This window comes from Acomys russatus, chromosome 21 (genome assembly GCF_903995435.1).
Source record: "Acomys russatus chromosome 21, mAcoRus1.1, whole genome shotgun sequence".
NCBI classification, from domain to species: domain Eukaryota; kingdom Metazoa; phylum Chordata; class Mammalia; order Rodentia; family Muridae; genus Acomys; species Acomys russatus.
The window spans coordinates 2,404,650-2,423,388 of NC_067157.1; the positions used below are offsets into that span (position 1 = coordinate 2,404,650).

An 18,739-nucleotide genomic window follows, 5' to 3' on the forward strand; every position below is an offset into this window, starting at 1 on the left:
ACTATAATAATACAAATTACTGCTAAAATAACTTGTTTCCTGTTAAACAAATTCAAATAACATAAATAATATAAGGTGTTCACATTATGAAAAATGCTATCTTTTAATAAAGTTTAAATTTTTTGAAAATGTTAATTTTTAAAGTAAAAGAATCTTCTGCATTCATATTGTAGGTAAATTCCATGTACATAGACTCTGTCACAAAGCATTTGCACATTTAATTGGGTCAAAAATGGTCAATCGAAGAAAATCATTAAATAAAAAGAACTCTCACTAGGTATTTCTTATATATGTTTTAAATAATCTTTGTAAATATTTGATAATCTCATATATGTGGTAATGTTAACACTATAATCAATTATATTTTAATTTAATTAAAATTTTTAACTTTAATTTATCATTATATTTAATAATCTTAAACATTGGACATAAAATTACAACTTTATTGTTAAGTAGCCAGAAGATAATTATTTTGAGTTCCATTAAAATTTGATAATGATTTTATTGAATAATTAAGTTGAGTTTTTAAACATGTAACAAGCTTACTGTATTTTCACCTTATAAATAATATTGGATATTTTTAATGTGTATTCTTTTATATTTTAGTTCTAATTAATATTTCATATATCAGCACCTAATATAGGAAAATATCCTGTCATAATAAAGATATTAATTTAAACTCTAATAAAATTCCTAATTACTTTCACACCTAATAACAAACACTGAAAGAGAAAAGTCAGAAAGGATGCCCATGAGAGTCCTCACCATTTTCTAGTGGAACACTCAAAAGCAAGAAGTAGAAAACACCTACAATAGGCCACATCAGAACTTACCACTTGAGAGGGTAAATGGAGGCTCATGGAATTCAGCTATAGAAACCAAGCAGGATGATGACACTAGGGATTTAAAGTCCCATATGCCCAACTGAATAACCTGAGTCTCTATGGGAACACCAAACAAACACATGAGATAGATACTACTGAACAACCTAAACTTTATGGGAACAAAGAGAAATATAGTTTATTTTACAAATATTTAAAGTGGAGGTTAGTTATTGGAAGGCAGTGTTTCAGATATTTTGTTGCTCATTTATATTTATATATATATATGAATATGTAATCAAAATACAAGTCCCCAGCACCATTCTCAAATATTATGTGTACTAAACATTACTGATGTAAAAATGTTTTAGGATCACGTCACTTTTGGATGTCTCTTTACTTTGAAACATATTGTACTTGCAGAAACTACCATACACAAGGCATATACACACTGAATTGTGTCTAGTCATTTGAGTTTTAGCCAAAGGTATTGTTCCAGAGAACCCAAGCTCATTGAAGGTACTCTAGGTTGTTGATACAATTTGCAGGGAAGAAGTTAACAGCAGTCTAAGATCATGAGACATATAATAAACTCATCTGTGTTTGACTATACCAATAGGGTTTACACAGCATTGTACAGAGACAGTCTTGGAATTTGGTGTCAGATTTTAAAAGTAGAACATTAGCAATGAGAACTTTGTTTATGTCTGTCCTAAATGTATACAAAATTTGAGTCACCCTGCTCCACTCTGAGCTAAAAGGTGGCCCAACCTCCAGCACACAAAATTGTGAATTATCCCTTCCTTTGTCTTCTGGTGATGCTATTTGCCTCAGCGCTGTAATGATTCTCCTATTTCTCTTTATCATTTATTTATTTAATTTATTTTCAAGTTTTGGTAGCTTTTATATAAGTGCTGAGTAGGTGATTGGTTTTATTTATTTATTTATTTATTTATTTATTTTGTTTCTAAAAGCGCTTTTATTCTACCTTTATATAATTCTTTGGTTATGCATTGAATCTTAGATGAACATTATTTTCTTATAAATTTTTACGGCATTCCATTGTTTCTTTGCTTTTCCCCCTAAATCTATCACTCCTTTTCTTACTCCATTTCCATCTCTTCTTCCCCACTCCTCAGCCCTCTTGTGCTTGTTTTTCCTTATATCCTTCGCTAATGTTCAGACTACTGTGATAACCCTGAAGCTATGGACAGCCAGTCACAGGTACTTTGGGATTTCTCCTCCTCCTCCTCCTGCTCCTCCTCCTCCTCTTCCTACTTTTCCTCTTTCTCTTCCTCTTAGTCTTCCTCCTCCTAGTCTTCTTCTTCTTCTTCCTTCCTTGTCCTCCTTCTCCACTCTCTCTCTTTCTGCCTGTCTCTCCCTCATCATAGAAGTAGATCTAAGTATATGTATTGTACTAGCCCTTGCTAGACTTTTCCATCTAGCTACTATTTTTCAATTTCAAGGACAGACCTTGAACTAGTTTTCTGCTCTTCATGTTTTCCCTTGTCCTTCTACAGCTGTTCTTGTGATGTGTAACTGCTCAACTTTGAATCCTCGATACCAATTTTATGTCTATGTTCTAAAGTGTTGTTTTAATTTCTGAAGGTTTATCTTTACTGCCCATGACATCTATTCTTACATCTTAATAGTTGATCATAATTGTTCTGTATTGGAGTTATATGGAAAAGGTATTTTGTCTTTGTGTGCTTTTCTATTTCCTTCCTTGGGTTAGAGGTATTTTTGAAGCAATAGTTAACTCTTTTCCCTTCCTTTTACTCTTCCAAGCTCCTCCTCCATTCTCCTTTCCTCTTATATATATATTTACTCTGTCTCTACTCTCATTTGAAAATAACAGGCCTTTAAAAGATAGCAACAAGACATAACAATGTAAAATAAAATAAAATAAATAACAATACATTAAATTTAGATAAGGAAATAATCTCTAAGAGAAGGCAAATGAATCAGAAACCCATTCATTAACTTTGCTAAGTAGTTTTAGCAGTGATTCTTAATCTGTGGGTAGTGACCCATTTGGACGTAGAGTGACTCTTTTCCAAAAATTGCCTGAGATACTCAGATAACACAGATATTTACATTATAATTTATAACAGTAGCAACATTGAAATTATGAAGTGCCAATAAAAATAATTTTATGGGTGTGGGTCACTACAACATGTGGAACTTTATTAAATGGTTCCCGCATTAGGAAGGTTGAGAAACACTAAAGTTTAGAGGGTGTTAATCTCCTGGTGTCCTCTATCCCATTTGGCTCTTTCACTCTTCCCACTTCCTCTTCTTCAGAGTTCCCTGATGGAGACATCTCATTGAGATCTGTGAATGAAGCCAGGGGTTTTTTTTTTGTTGTTTTTGTTGTTTTTTTTTTTTTTTTAACTTACCCATGCTGAAAATAAAAGAAAAAAATTTAATTATATTTGGTATGTTCCACTCTTTATTCTAGTTCTTTTTTTCTTTTTTAAAACTGTGCACACTATATTTAAAAGTAAACACATACAATTTTATTGTTAGGTTAAAAACTAACTAAAACATTTAAAAATAGCAACAATTGTCCAACCTCATTAAAAAATCTCTCTTATTTTGTGTTCTCTTTTGAACACAATTGATTTTTTATAGCTATTTCCTTTTTCTTTTATATATTTTTCTCACATAACTGGGTGATCCCAGATTCTTACATAGCCTAATTTGCATTGTATTTTGAAGAATTTGAAGAATTTTCTATCTGTGTATTTTTGTCTCATTTGTTGACATTATCTTTAGATTTCAATTATTTTTTGCTTTTTCTTCTCATTGTTCTTAACATTTTATACTTAAAGCAACCACATTATTTAATTTTATATATGAGACAAAATTTGATGCACATACTGTGTTATATCCTCTTGTCTGGAACTAGAAGTCTGTCTTTAAAAGTCATTATTCAAGAATCTAGTTTTTTTTTAAAAATATTTTTATTATATTTCTTTTTTAACATATACAGTTATATTATTAACATTAGTAAAATAAACTACATACAGCAGGAAAAACCATAAGACAATCAGGGATTATATAAATTTTGCATCATAGTGATTTGGCTGTTTGTATTTGCCAAACGTGAAGTAAACATCTTTCCTATCTTGTTGTAAAATCTAGTTTTCACACAAGTAAAATGTGTGCGTACTGTGTTCAAGTTATGTTCATACAGAATAGCTGTAATTCTTAAATTAAAAAAGAATATGTCCCTGATACTGTTTAATTCTTACTGAGTATTTTATAACTCAATGTACAAGAAAAATACTTTTATAATTTAAATGACTTTTACTTTCATAGATATAATGCACCAAAGTGGAATATAAGAACATTTTTGCAAAAGAAATATTACTATTTTAGTATCTGTCATATAGTGATGTTTGAAATCTACTCTGATATATCTTGATGGTCCATCTCCAATTCAAAACACAATAATATTGATCTAATAAAACATAAGAACTATGTATTATAATGTAGAATAGTAAACTTTCTTTGTGAACTACCTTGGACTGTACGGTTTTAAGAATCCTAGTTAATGTATTTTATCACAGTGTCTTCCATTCACATGTACTGTGACCTATTTTAGAAGATACTTTAAGCATACATCTCTGGTCTTCAAAAATAACCACCACTTTCCTAAATTTTAATAGATATTCCCACATTATATTAAAATTGTGCCAATTGCCAATATTTAGACATAAGACTAACATATCATTTAGTATCTCACTAAATATAAATAACCCACTAAAAAGTCTGTTCATCTCATACAAAATTTATAACATACACTATTAAATAAAAGGTACACTTTGCTCACATTTTATCTATACATTTTAAACTATTTTTATTGTTTACCATGTGTTTTTATCAGTTTTATAGTTTAAGATAGATGTGGCTCAATACAGGGTACGTGTGCTTGTGTGTGCACACATGTGTACAGCTGTGGTGTGTGTGTGTGTGTGTACATGTGTGTGTGTGTGTACGTGTGTGTGTGTGTGTACATGTGTGTTGTGTGCTTGTGTGTGCATGCATGTGTACAGCTGTGGTGTGTGTGTGTGTGTGTGTGTGTACGTGTGTGTGTGTGTACATGTGTGTGTGAGTACATGTGTGTTGTGTGCTTGTGTGTGCATGCATGTGTACAGCTGTGGTGTGTGTGTGTGTGTGTGTGTGCTTGTGTGTGCACGCATGTGTACAGCTGTGGTGTGTGTGTGTGTGTGTGTATGTGTGTGTGTGTGCTTGTGTGTGCACGCATGTGTACAGCTGTGGTGTGTGTGTGTGTGTGTGTATGTGTGTGTGTCCACCTGAAGGATGCACTAAATGGAAGAATATATCTTTTTCCCATGAGGGGAAAACAGTATACATTCTGCCATACAGAAATTAGTTATTGACAGACTTTGTCCGTTGACACTGCCTGCATCCAAGCTTTCCCCTTTTAGGCAGAATTCTCTCTATGGTAGATTTAATTGGGGAAATTAAGGAATTAGCTTTATACCACCTTCTTATAAATGAAACTGGAAATAAAGATTTTAATTCAAACAGATATGCAATAGCTAATAATCAATGACTATCACTGAGAAAAAATGGAAATAGAGGAAAGTGGCTGTGATTTTGGATTCCCTGTGATATCATTTCTGTTTGTATACTCTGCCTTGTTCTGCTGGTCATTTTCTTTGCTTACATACTGTAGCTTCGCTGAAGACTTTTCTTTAATTAATCAGTTCTTTCTAATCTTAATGCTTTTTTCCCATTACTATAGTTCCTTCTCTAACAGAAAGTTGGATTTCCTAATATCCTGCTTTTAAAATGTAGCAAGAGAAGAAAAGACATAGTAGTTTTCCTGGCTTGCTGAGTATCTCTTTTAGTTATTTATAATGTCTTCTTTACATAGGCATTATTTCTACTTCCAAGTAATTCTTTGCTATTCTTTGATAGCCTAGTCAAGATATCAAAAGATAACATTCTGATAACCATGGTGAAAGTTGACATTTATCTAAACTATGAACAAATGTTATGCTTATTGGTTTATAATAAATATTCCAGCATAAAGGGAACAGGGCAGCCCAAGGCGACCACCCAAACAGAAGAGCTATTGGCAGTTGACGATCACTGAGGAAAATAATTACTTTTTTGTTAGTGACGTAGTCACTGGTAAATTGCAGATGTACCAGTGGATGAATCCACACACAAGAATGGAGCCCAGGAAGAGTTGGAGACGGGGAAAGACAGGATAGATGTGTTAAAAAATACTTTGCATGCATCTGTAAATCATTCAAGGAATTAAAAATATAGATAAGTTAACATACATTATACACTATGCATGCATTATAAACTTGTAGTACAAGTGATGAGGGAAATGAGTCTTGATACTGCCTGTCATGGATACAGAGGAGGCAAACCTTAATAAAATATGATAATAAATGTATAAACACAAAAAGAAAAGTTCATTTTTAAGAAGAGCTCCTTTTAATCAGACATTTATGTAGTGATTTGCCCCTCACTAATTAAATTGGTCAATTTAATAATGAAAACATAAAAATGACTTATTTATAAAGATAATCAAGGTATTGACCTAATGCAATTCCTAACAGGACTATCTAATTTCTGTTGTCTTTATTGGTAATCATATGCCTTGGGGTGCAATGATATATATTACTATATAATATATATCACTGATATTATTATGTTAACCATATTGGGAATTTCTCATTATATTTGAAATCGGGATCCCTATTCTACGCCTTCTTTTATGATGTCAAATATTTCTATTTTTTTTGTGTATTTTCTTTTTGACCTCACATAGGTAAAAGACATTCACCATGCATGCCCCTTCTCATCTCAAGCTTCTTACCTGTTTTGAAGATTAAACCTTAATGGTGTCATGAAACTTGACTTCAGACACTGAAATACTTTTACTGGAATTGAGTGAAACACATTTGGTTCAAAACCAGCTCTTGATCAACCAGTCACAAGGATGTGCCCTTGAGTCTATTTCACACAGTAATATAATGTAAACCCAGGCCTCTGTAAGTGTCCCTGAAAATTTCAGCTTGCATGATAGTGGATGACTCCCTGTAAGTCAGGTTGCACTGAACAGAAACAGTGACAAGCAGAATAAAGCAAACCAGAAAGCTTTCTAAGCCTCTAAAAGTCATGTCAAAGTGATATAATCCAAGAGAGCTCAGTATGTGCTTGAGGAAATGAAAGAGTTGGAAGTACTTTAAAAGGAAGCAAATGAAAAGCCAGGCCTCACTACAGTCCTAATGTGATCTCTGTGACTTGACCTTTATCCACAGAATGGTGGAAAACTTGAAATTTCTAAAATAAAAAATTTGCATAAGGCTTTCTTTTCATAAGGAAAATTGGATTCTCAATTTAAAGAAAGGCTTATCAGGTAATAGAATGCATATGAGATTATTTATGAAGCCATATTAGTTACTAAGATGTCTAGATTATGAAAGGATATTTCTGAAACTTATGATAAAGAAATAAGTTTACAGGTTAGATACCAGGTAGATATTCATGTGAAATTATTAATTAAATATTGAGATTGTTAAAATTCTTACATCATAACTCTTCATGAGTGTTTCATGGAAAGCCTACATAGCATCAATAAGAATGAGATGTATTTGAAGAATTAAAGGGCAATGTGACTTGATAATTGTTATACTGTAGTTTTTATTGACTGGCTTCCTCTATTTCTTTAGTTAACCATATGAGGCAAATTATAAGATGATCATCATTTTAAAATTAAGAAAACTGCTATGCTGACAGTACAAATATTTATTTTTATAGTTTTATAAACTCAGTGTGTGCCGGGCGTAGTGGTGCATGCCTTTAATCCCAGCACTTGGAAGGCAGAGACAGGTGGATCGATGTGAGTTCAAGGCCAGCTTGGTCTACAAAGCCAGTCCAGGATAGTCAAGGCTACACAGAGACCAAAAAAATTAATAATAAATAAATAAATAAATAAATGAATAAATAAATAAATAAACTTAGTTTGTGTGAACCTCTGTATCTGATAAAAATAATGAATAATGATTTTTGAAAGCAAAGTCTTTCTGTTCATGAAAATTTTGTGATTGGTTTTTAATGGATTTTCCACAACCATTGCTTTCTTTGTAGTACTTTATAATCCAAGTTCCTTCAATCCTGCAGTACCATAAGTTCCACATATGATTAGTTCATTGATCACATGATCCTGAGCATTTTTCATGGCATATAAGTTGGGACAATATTTTTTTTGTTGATTTCTTTTTAGTTTAAAATGTTAAGATCATGATATAATTATATTTATCTTCTTTCTTCCCTCCAAACTGTCCTACATACTCTTCTTCTTCCCTTTAAATTCGTGGCCTCATGTTCATTACCTGATGTGGTATACATACATAGCGTGCTTAGTCTACACATGTTAATTGTGTGCGTGCTTTCAGAGCTGAATTTGTGGTTTTCTACATTTTAGTTGTCTGTAGCCCTTGCATAAGGTAATGGTTTCATAGCTTTTGAAGGATATTCAGGAGAACTAACAGTGCCAGCTCCGATTTGCAAACCTCTTGCAGGCTCAAGGCTTTCCAGTAATCTTGTCATCTATTAAAAGAGGGAAATGAATAGAGTTGAGAAAATATTTAGATTTTTAAGGAAGACATGTATTTATATTGTGAAACTGCTGAAAATCCAGAAAAACTTTTATGTAGATGATTAATTACATATATACAAGTCAGAGTTCAAATACAAAGTAAATTAAGATATTAAACTCAGCCTTTTATTGATACAATTAGTGACTAGATCCATGAATGTAGGTAGATTGGTTAAGTAAAGACGGCCTGTGAGAACAGGTGAGGATTCTGAAAGGAAGAGCAAGAAGCAAAACATTTGCCTCTCTCATACTTTGATTTGAGCAGGAAAGATGATCTTGTAAAGCATAAAGAAGGGGCATGACAATAGTAAATTGAACAATGATTCTTCAAAATTATCATGTCTATACTGAACAGAACTGAATCCATGGATAGTTTTTAATTTCCTTCATATTAGAAGTTGCATTCCCTACATTCTTTACCTCAAAAACTTAAAATATCACTATTCTTGATTACAAGAAGAAAACCTGTGCATTTTAATGCCTGAAGAGACCCCGAAAGAGGTATGTGGTGATAGTTTGAACCATGGCTGGCATAGGATTCCAGTTCATATCAATGATCTATCTTTCTGGAAGATCCACCTGACTCCTATATTAAATATGGTTGATTGTTTCACTCTTCAAACTTTAACCTAATACAGGAAAACAGGGTTCTGTGATTTCTATGTTTAAAATAAGTAGCACAAATATAAGCTATTTGGTTCTTGCTGTAATGCACAAACTGGATAATCCACACATGGATCTCACATATTTGGTATTGGCCAAGAAAAAAAAATGACACTGTAGAGCATCATTTTTACAGACTTTTATAGAAGTCATGATTGATCTTATATAGAAATTATTTAGAGTTTATTAAGCTTGAAAACAATTATCAGGCCTCTCCTGAAAAAGCTGTATCCAAAAATTGATTTTAAGAATGTATTCCTCCAAATCCTCCACAAGGAGATTAAAAATCAGATTATTTGCATCTCTTTTTTATTTATGTATTCTCTCATATATTGCATCTCTACCACAGTTCACTCTAGCTCCCTCAATCCCCACCTCTTCCATGCCCCCAATCGCCTCCTGCCCCATCTTCTTGTCCTCTTTTTCTTTCAGAAAAGGGAAGGCCTTCCAGGGTTATCATTCAAGCATGATGCCAAGTTGCAATAAGATTAGTCACATTACAGCACAACTGACTAGGCAACCTAGTAGGAGAAAACAGGCCTCAAAAGCAGCCAAAAGAGTCAGAAACAGCCCTCACTCCTTCTATTAGGAGACTCCACAAAACACCAAGCCACACAACTGTAACATATGTGCAGGTGGCCTAAGTAATATCCATGAAGACTCCCTAATTTTCTGTTTAGTCTTAGTGAGCCTGTATAAATCCCAATTTATTGATTCTCTGGGTTGTTTGTTTTTGTATTTGTTTTTGTTTTGTTTTGGTTTGCTTGGTATCCTAGACGCCTCGAGTTCCTATATTCCTTACTCCCTGACTTCTGCAGGATTTCCCAAAATCTGCCTAATGTTTAGCTGTGGTTCTCTGCATTTGTTTCCATCAATTGCTGCATGAAGCATCTCTGTTGACAAATGGGTTAGGCATCAATCTATCAGTATAGCAGAGTATCACTATGCATCATTTCATTGACTTTTTTTTAAATTTATTTTTTTTAAATTTTTTATTATTAATTTATTCTTGTTACATCCCAATGATTATCCCATCCCTTGTGTCCTCCCATTCTTCCCTCCCTCCCCTTTTCCCCTTATTCCCCTCCCCTATGACTTTTCCTGAGGGGGATTACCTCCCCCTGTATATGCTCATAGGGTATCAAGTCTCTTCTTGGTAACCTGCTGTCCTTCCTCTGAGTGCTACCAGGTCTCCCCCTCCAGGGGACATGGTCAAATGTGAGGCACCAGAGTACACGAGAAAGTCATATCCCACTCCCCACTCAAGTGTGGAGATTGTTATGACCATTGGCTAGATCTGGGTAGGAGTTTAAAGTTTACCGCCTGTATTGTCCTTGGCTGGTTGACTTTTATTTAATCAGAGATTTTGGTTCTATGCTAAGTCTCTGGGTCATCGTGCCTCTAGGTTTTGGTCCTTCAGGGAGTGTCATGGATGGAGCTCTTTCTGATGCCATTGTTCTCAAGCTGAATCTGTCTAATAGTTAAGCTTTTCCACAAAATCTGTGCCACCTTTACCAAAGCACATCATACTGAAAGGACAAATTTTGGTCGAAATTTTGTGTCTGAGTTGGTGGCCCAAACACTACACTGAAAGTCTTGGATACTTATAGGAGATGGTCAGTTCAGCCTCTATATCCCCTAATACTAAGAGTCTTGGCTAGTGTCACCCAAAGAGATTCCTGGGAGCTTATATTGAACTAGGTTTCAACCTTGTCCCTGAATTGCCTCCCAGTTTAACTTGTCTTTCCCAGTACGCTCTCCCTCAATCTTCTCCCAACTTGATATTTCTGTCCCCACCCACTCACAGTCCACACATAAAAACTATTCTAGTTCTGCTTCCCATGGTATCCATCCATTTTCCCTGGAACCTTCCTTGTTACTTAGCATTGGGTCTATGGTTTATAGCATGAATATTCATTGCTTTGCAGTTAATATCCACTTACAAGTAAGTAATACTATGTTTTTCTGATTTTGGGTTACTTCACTCAAGATGGATTTTCTAGTTTTATCCATTTTTCAGGAAAGTTCAAGGTATCATTGATTTTTAACAGCTGAATAATACTTCATTATGTAAATATACCATATTTTCTTTATTATTTTTTAGTTGTGGGGCATCTAAATTGTTTCCAGTTTCTGGAATATGAATAAAGCTGCTATGAACATAATTGAACAACTGTCTTTGTGGTAGACTGGAGCTCCAGGATAGTGAACAGTCCTGGACAATAAAATAACTTCTGGAGGTATCATCATTTCTGATGTTAAGCTCTATTACAAAGCTATAGTAATAAAAATCACACGGTATTGATGTAAAGATAGACAGGTTGATAAATGGTGTTGAATCAAAGACCCAGATGTAAATCCACACACCTATGGACACCTTGTTTTTTATTTAAAAAGTCGAAATTATACAACAGAAAAAAGAAAGCTGTTTATCTAACTGGAGTAAGCATGTGGAAAATGCAAATAAATCTATCCCCCTTAACAAAACTCAAGTCCAAGTGGATAAAAGATCTGAACCTAAAACTAAATACACTCAAACAAACTGCCTTGTACACATTTGGCATAAGAGACAATTTCCTGAACAAAAAACTGAACAGAGACACATACCAACAATTAATGAGATTTTATGAAACTGAAAATCTTCTGTAAGGCAAAGGACATTGTCAAGCAGATAAATGGCACCCTAAAGAATGGTAAAATATTTTTTGCAGTGACAAAGGGCTAATTTTCAAAATATATTTTAAAAACACAAGAAACGAGAGTCAACAAACCAAGTCATCCAATTTAAAAATAGAGCACAAGACTAAATACAGAATTCTCAACAGAGGAATCTCAAATGACTGAGATTCCATTTTTACCTGTCAGAATGGTTAATATAAAAAATACTGGTGACAGTTCATGGTGGCAAATATGTGGAGGAAAGGGAACACTCCTTCATTGCTCATGGGAGTGCAAACTTGTACAGCCACTTTGGAAATCAATGTGGTGGTTTCTCAGAAAATTGAAATTAGATCTACCTCAAGACCCATCTATACTACTCCTGGGCATATACCCAAAGGATGATCTATTCTATCACAAAGGTGTTTATGCCTCTTAGTCACTTCCTACTGCAGGCCAGTTCTTAGCTGTGTGAGAGAATACGCTAAGCAATTCCCACTGCTTTGGGCATTATATAGTTTTAAACAGCTACAGAATACTCTCCACACTTCCAGTGTAGCTGGTAGGTATATGTTATAGAGTCATTTGTAAAAATAAGACATATAGTAAATAAACCATTGCCATCATCAATATGAACTATTGTGATTCACAATGTGGATCCAGTAACGATCCTGATCCTCTGTAATGTATGGTCATCTCAGTATCCTCATGTTTTCTACATTTTTTCTTTTTATACTAATAGAAAAAAAATTTAGGTCTTAATGTTGAAAATTTGTATGATAATAAAATCTCCTGGTGTGTTTGAATCAGCTTTCTCATTTCCTCACTTTACATCATCATTATCTAGTAAATTCATGATGGCCACCCTCCCTCACTTCCATCATGCATGACAGAATGGAAAGATGTTTTACAAAAAGAGCAAAGTACAGAGAAAAAAAGACTTGAAAAACTAGAGACTCAGGAAAAGAACAAATAAGGTAGAGTGAAAGGGGAAAGAGAGTATGACACTGCAGGTTATGTTTGAAGCATTCTTTTGTTTTCAACTTATATTTTGGTTCCTCAGAATTGCTATTTTTTCTTTCTTTTCTAATAGCTTTTATATATATTTACCCTGGTACATACTATTTGTTGAATAACAATTATAATTTATAACCAGTTGTTTAGTCAGTAGCTATTAGGAGTTTTCTATTTATAACTCATATTTAAACATGCTTCTACATATGTTCTTTGATATTTCTGGTTTACAATTTTTCTTGGGTAAAGATATCCTGGGCATGGCCCTGCTCTGTTTTATAGTACTTGTGAACCACTATACACGTCAGCATCTTAACCATTTATGGGATGAAATCAGAAAACACTCTTTTAGCAAGCAGAGATGCTAAGTTCTTAATCAGTAAATTTTCTTACTGCTTATTAATTTTTCTTGTAGTCTTAACATTATTATTAATCATTACCACTGTAAATATGCTGAGAATAAGCTGTAGTCTGTCATCTCCATGCAAATAAGATCCCTTAATATTTATATGTTATACTAGTTCTAAGTAGTGAAAAACAAACATATGCCTTGTATGAAAGCAGAGTGGCTCCATTTCTATAAAGTTATATAAGCGAATAATAGATTTTATTGATAAGAGAAATGAATGTGCTATTATACTTCAACTATTGGTTTTCTGACATTTGATTTTTAAGTTCAACTTGTAAAACATGTGTGAATATATGATCTTTATTTTCTTTTTGCTGCAGACAAGATTCTGTGACAAGGTGTCTAATACTTGCATGTATTTTATTTTCTTGGAATGCCTACTCAAATATTTCATTCTTTAAATTTTTTATTTAATGTTTTAAAGGTCTCAAAGAGCCTAAATATGACTGATATTGTATGATCTTTGACTTGATTATATTTTCTGTAAGTACCCTTCACCACTGTGTTATTTACACTTTACTTTCTATAAAGTGTATTCTGATGAACAAAGGTTTGCTAAGTTTTAACAATTTTTATTATATTTCTTTTTTACATATATAGTTATAAATATACATAAATAAAACAAACTATGTACAGTGAGAAGAACAATGAAACAATCAGGAATTATATAAATGATATATTCATAGTGATTTGGCTATTTGTATTTGGCAAATTTGAGGTAAACCTCTTTTCTATCTTGGTAAGTGTAAAATTCCTAATGTAAATCACTATCTATCATATTTCATGCCTATCAACTTCAAGCCTATATCTATACCTAAAAACATCTTAAGCCCTAAATAACTAAGCTTAATTGTAAGACTAAACTATCTGATCTTCAACCCAATCAGAGATTAGAGAAGGAATATATTTTAATTAACTAAATGAATCAGAAGTGCAGGTTAGCAACTCCAAAATGAAAATAAAAATGACAGAGACAGTTTGCTGCCTAAACAGTCACTCAAAACTCTCTATAACATTGGAGTATCTTTTCAAGCCTTCTGGCCCAATATATCTGACAGACATATTCGTGAGCCAGGAACTACTGAGGACTTGCTTATCCTGACCTGGCAGAGTTTGGATGTTGACTCTGTGTGCATCCAAGCTTGCCCATTTTTAGTCAGAATTCTGTCTGTGGTTGAAATGAGGACATTTTTTATCCAGTGGCTTGTTTGCCACATTTGCAGCCATCCCCATAAGGAGGTTCTTTGACGCTTACCATATTCCTTGAGGTAAGTGTTGCCAGGAATTAATCTATCTTATTGAAAAAGAATAATCTAGAACAATAAAACCATCTTTAAATGCCATATTCCACAAGTCTCTGTGGCTTTTGAAGACCATAACTACTTCACCATGTATAATCCTATCTGTTAAACCTAGGATATATATTCTTCGGATAAAAATAGACTGGTAATTGAAATGACCATGCTTTGATCACCTAAAAATTAATTTGTATTACTTAATTATCCTAAAATATCTACAATACCACTTTCAAGGTATTGGAAGTAAACCTTGCGTTATAATTTAGTTGTATATGTACAATATGCCATGTTTGAGTGGAAATATATATATATATAATGTGTGTGAAGAATAATCTTAAATTTGAAATCTATACTAATGTATCAAAATAAAACTTATTTTGCATCTATATACAAAATTTTATACCAATGAAATAAAAATACCTGAAAATATGAGTAACAATTAAGGCCTTAAATTGAGGAGTAAATTCAATAATATTCTTTTTTGTTTAATATCACTATATATTTCTATATACCCCTTCTTTATTTTCAACCCTTATCTCCATACTTACAAAAAAAAGCCCTGAGTCTCACCTCTTTTTCTTTCAGAATAACCAATAATAACTTATAACTAACTCCCAATGAAAATAAGCATATGTAGCCAAAGAGCAAACAAAAACCTACCCCACCCCCTTTAAGGGAAATGGGGCATCTTTCTCTTAAGGTTGCTCCAGATGATTTGGGGAAATACTTTTGTAGTGGCCCAAATAAAATTAGGGAACATGCTTTTAAAAGCCAGTAATAGCATTTGTGGTCCAATCTCTATATGTTGAGAAATTCAATGCTTAATAGGAGTGCTGTGTGTGACAGTGTGAAATGCTGAACTAATTGGGATGAGGGGATTTCTTCTAAGCTGTCCTGGAAGCTATCCTTTTCTGATGAGTAAGAGCAACTGAAGACCCTTGGCTGGAACATGAAGGATGTAGGATGTCAGTGTCCAGCATGATGAGAGGAATGAATTCTGTCAGGTCTGATCCAGCATCTATGTCTACACAATGGAATACTATTCAGCTGTCAAAAACAAGCAAATCTTGAAACTTGCAGGCTAATGGATGGAACTAGAGAAAATCATGCTGAGTGAGGTAACCCAAAACCAGAAAGACACGCATTATATATATTTACTCATAAACAAATATTAGCCACTTAATACAGGATAACCACACTACAATATGGAGACTGGTGTGCCAACCAAGGTCTGTGTATGATGTGGACCAAGACCCTACTTTCAGATGTAATAGATAAGCAAAACAGTTTCCTATGGTCTCACAATATGGGGAGTAAAGACTACTTCTGACATTAACTGTGGCCTCCCAACATTGATCACTTCCCCCCTGGCAAGGTGGCCTTGCCAGCTCACAGAGGAAGAAGACACAGATAGTGCAGATGACACTTGATATGTTGAAGTCAGATGTAAGAGGAGGAGGGTTCTGCATTCTGGGACTGGAGGAAGGAGGTAGAGTGGAATGAGAAGGATGGGATAGGGAGGTGACAAGGGAGGGGACTAAAATCGGTATATAAAGAATTCAAACTGCAGATCAAGCAGGTAACTTGTATTGATAATCCCACTACATAGTAAGAGCTCTGAGACTGGCTGAGGCATAAAGGTCTATGCATAGACAAGGCTTCTTGTTAGTCACAAAATCCCTGTGGCTTATTTTGTTTGTTTGTTTCTTTGTTTTCTCATGAATTATTATTAGATGACATTCTTAATATGGCATGAATGATGATTTGCAGACATCTTATTTTTGCTCATACAAAGAGCAGAGAATCAGCCTTAATTGTTTTGTGCGCCCTGTACACCTTATACATTTATATTTATATGTAATTTTTATTCTTTGCTCATTAAGTAACCTTTGATTTTTTTTTTGCCAGCATTTATGTATCCTCAAACTAAGCTATGTGACCCAAACTGTAAGAAATAATAGACTAAAACTTACAGGAAAAAAAGGAAGGACTTGCAAGTAACCACAATATTAGGCTAGAGAGATTGGAAGCAAAGGATTGTGCATCTAGATCAAACTCAGTGAGATAAAATGTGACAGAAGATGACAATTGTTAACACTTGGCCAGATTGTTAACAATCTTGGCATTCATCACATTAATTCAATATCTTTCCTAAGTTCAATAAGAAGACTTGAAATTATTATTAGGGAATCTATCTGTGAATCCAGATTCTGTAATTTTTGATAAATGTATCAAATATTTACTTGCAATATTTCATATGCTTTATACTATAAGAAAATGTTTCATGTGACTGACTTACATCAACAAATACATGCTGCTGATTTTCCTGCTCAATACAAAGGACTTTGTGTTTTGGCTTTTGAGGAGGCCCCTTTCTAATCTCTGCAGCATCATGCCTTTCTTGATGTAATTTCTGTTGTGTCTGTAGTACAAGCAAGCGACTTATAACAATAAAAGATATTACTCTTACTCTCTACCCCATTTTACATCCTCCCCAGTGGTGTCAACCTTTACTCCTTGCTCTTTTGTATGTTAATACATCTTTCTTTTGTTTTGTTACGTACTTAATATAAACTGCACTGTCAGGGTGGCCATGAATATGTAACTATTCAGTGGATATTGAATGGCTCATAGTGAATAATTATATTAAGAAAATGATCTAACTGCATCCAGAACCTATAAACAGTGAATAGATTGGTAGGACACTTAATTTTTTTCTACTCCATGACTTGTTGACTTGTCCAGTTTGGTGCAGGCAACTGCATTTTTATGTTTTGGTGATTGCAATAGCTGTGTCATACCTACATGATGCATGTCTTAGCCCTTCTCTCTACTTCCATCTCTTATATTATTTCTTCACAGCTTTTGTGACATTTTATGTATGCTATTTATTCTATTTAGGACTGGAAACTCAACTGTTAATTGTTACAACATGGTATTCAAGGGACTCTGAATTTATAGCTTCATAGCAGTCATTGAAAGAAAATAGTTTTTTGTTTGTTTGTAGAGATATTTTTCTTTAATCAGCCTAGAATCTTTAAATGTTCTTTTAATTTTTAATTTACTATAATTTATTCAGATTACATTCTGAATGTTTTCTTTACACTTGTACCTTCCCTTTCCACTCTCACCACCGCGCCCCTTGTGCCCTATTCTTGATCACTTGAGTGGAATCTCAGTGATCCTTAGTTGTTATCCCATCACCATGGCTGACTGACTACAAGTTGGTGCTGAACTAGCATAGTGAGAACACCTGGAGCCTGAAAAACATCTTCAGTGGCTGGTGTGATGCCAACCTGAGACCAGCAGGCCATGAGGAGGCGAAGCAAGAAGAGCAGGCGTTGTGAGATGCTGGCTATGAATTTGACTTCTGCTTCACCTCTGTGCAGAAGAGAACAATCCAGACCCTTTGGACAGTCCTGGTTGCTATTGACCAGGTGGACAGGATCAGGCACCTCAATGAGTGACACTATGGACCTCTAACTAGTCGTAATAAAGCAGAAAGTACTGCTAAGTCAGTGAGACACAGGTGACGATCTGGAGGCAATCTTACCATGTCCCACCACCCACGATGAAGTCCAATCATTCATTCTACAGCAACACCAGTAAGGATTGCAGGTTCACAGACCTTACTGAGAACCATCTACCCTTCTGTGAGAGCCTGAAGGACACCATTGCCAGAGCACTGCCCTTCTAGAAGGAGGAAAAATTCCCCTAGACAAAGGAGGGGGTCTTGATTACCACCCATGGTAACAGCCTTTGGAGCATGTGGAGAGTCAAGCATCAGGATGGTCTCTCAGAACAGGCCATCATGGATCTGACCTGCCAACTGGCATTCTCATCATCTATGAATTGGACAAGAACTTGAAACTCATCAAGTCTATGCCGCTCCTGGGAGATGAGGAGACCTTGCACAAAGTCATGGAAGCTGTGACTGATCTGGGCAAGGTCAAGAAATGAAGGAAAGGAGGAATACTTCCACGGCAAGAACAGCCCCCCCTTCCAGTTCATAGTTTCTGCACACTTCCACAGACCTCTCACACTGACAGCATCCTTAGAATCTTAGGTTTAATTGTAACTGCAGTTGGAGATCTGTGTCTCCCATGTTCATTTTAGTATTTTATCACCTGCACCCACTCCCTTCACAGAATCTAGCCAGAATAAAACCTCTGGGGGTACAGGTTCTTGGTCCAACCCCAGGGACAGCTCCTCTTACCAGGAG

General features: G+C 34.5%; 1 pseudogene; it reads left to right on the forward strand.

Annotated features, from left to right (window-relative positions):
• Positions 1-15,936: 15,936 nt before the first annotated feature.
• LOC127204911 (phosphoglycerate mutase 1-like) lies at positions 15,937-18,477 on the forward strand (annotated as a pseudogene).
• Positions 18,478-18,739: the final 262 nt, after the last annotated feature.